Genomic DNA, 1924 nt, shown 5'->3' with positions numbered 1-1924 from the left:
TATTGGCCATTTTTAATCTGATGACTACATGGTTTACTATGCCAGGAATGACAAATTGAAGAGGAATGGTGTTGCATTCATTGTCAAAAAGAACATATTCAGATCAGTCATGAGGTACAACAATGTCTGTGATAGGATAATATTCTTGTGCCTACAAGGAAGCCCAGTTATTAGCACTATTATTCAAATTTATGCACCAACCACGAAAGCTTGTAAGGATGAAATAGAAGAATTCTATCAACTTCTTCTATCTGAAATTGATCAAACATGCAATCAAGATGTATTGATCATTACTGGTGATTAGAATGCAAAGGTTGGGAGCAAAGAGGAAGGAGCAGTAGTTGGAAAATATGGCCTTGGTGATAGAAATTATGCTGGAGAATGCATGATAGAATTCTGCAAAATCAATGATTTCTTCATTTCAAATACCTTCTTTAGACAGCATAAGAGACGACTATACACATGAACCTCACCAGATGGAATACACAGAAACGGAATGGACTACATCTGCGGAAAGAGATGATGGAAAAGGTACATATCATCATTCAAAACAAGGTCAGGGGAAGACTGTGGAAGAGACCATCAATTGTTCATATGCAAATTCAAACTGAAGCTGAAGAAAATGAAAACAAGTCCATGAGAGCCAAAATATGATCTTGAATATATCCCACCTGAATTTAGGGATCATCTGAAGAACAGATGTGATACATTAAACACTAAAGCTGAATGGTACTGGGGTTAAATTCTGCTTACATCTTGTATTCACCATGTTTGAATGGACATTGGTAAACACAAAGATAATAATTACACATTGTAAGCTAGACACTCATATTTCAGATGTGCAAAAAAGAAGATCAGGAATAAAGTCAGAGTCGGCACCCAAATTTGCAGACTCTTGGTATAAGACTATTTCCACTAGTTCAGAAGAAGTGGTTAAGTATAAGATTCCAAGGAGCTGGGGGAAAATGATAATCTCAGGGTGGCAAGCAAGTGATAGTCTACAGACTGTATTATGAATATTGGTTTCCATTGCCTACTGTTGTAAAGAAGACACTTGAATGGGATAGAAAGGGATATCTGGAAACATGATTACAGAAAGCTTTTAAGCCTTTCTTCAGCCTATAACTGATTGGAATAACTAAAAGGAGTTCTACAACTTGCCCAGTGAAATAGGTTTCTTGTGGAGACTTTTCAGTGTATAGGACATTAGGTGGAATCCTGAATAGCATCCAGAACCTTCTGAGGTGGGACATCCCCAACAGAAAGGACAAAAAGACCAGTCTGGAACAGCTAGAGCAGCAAAAGATAAATCTTCAAAGAAAATCAAGAAAAATCCAAAGCAAATATGGCAGTATGATTAGCTACTACAAGAATAAGCAAGTTATTCACCAGGAAGCCATCAAGGCAAGCAATCAAGTCCCTTTCGGACAAACACCCCTCCAAGACTGATACTCAAAAGGAACACATGAGCAGGCATGTAAACTTTCTGACGACCACATTTGTCTACTGATAAGTAGAAGAGGGGGAAAGGCAGCATTGAAGAAATGAGCTGAGTTCAACCACCTTCCATAGACTTTCCTTGACCTGGAGATGGCAGAGAGAAGTGGAAGGCTGGTTGGTCCAAAGTGTGGTGAGAACTGGGGATGCCTGAGTCCATAGACAAAGACATAGTCATGGAGGGTTAGAGCTGAGAGTGAAGCATCCAGCTGATATGAAGTAAGGGCAGACACACAAGAACACCCAAAATTGCAAATAATACCCATTTAACCTAAACTCGATGACTTGATAATTAGAACTCTTCTAGAGGAAGATAAATAAAACATCTTTTAAAAATGTTTTATTGTGAATAATGTGATAGTTTACATGGGAAAACATTAGTTTTACATTCATCCTATTGTATATCGTTTCATTGCCATGGTTACAA

Source organism: Chrysochloris asiatica, unplaced genomic scaffold (assembly GCF_000296735.1).
Source record: "Chrysochloris asiatica unplaced genomic scaffold, ChrAsi1.0 scaffold00201, whole genome shotgun sequence".
Classification (NCBI taxonomy): Eukaryota; Metazoa; Chordata; class Mammalia; order Afrosoricida; family Chrysochloridae; genus Chrysochloris; species Chrysochloris asiatica.
The sequence above is the reverse complement of the archived record's forward strand: the minus strand, read 5'-3'. Positions refer to the sequence as shown.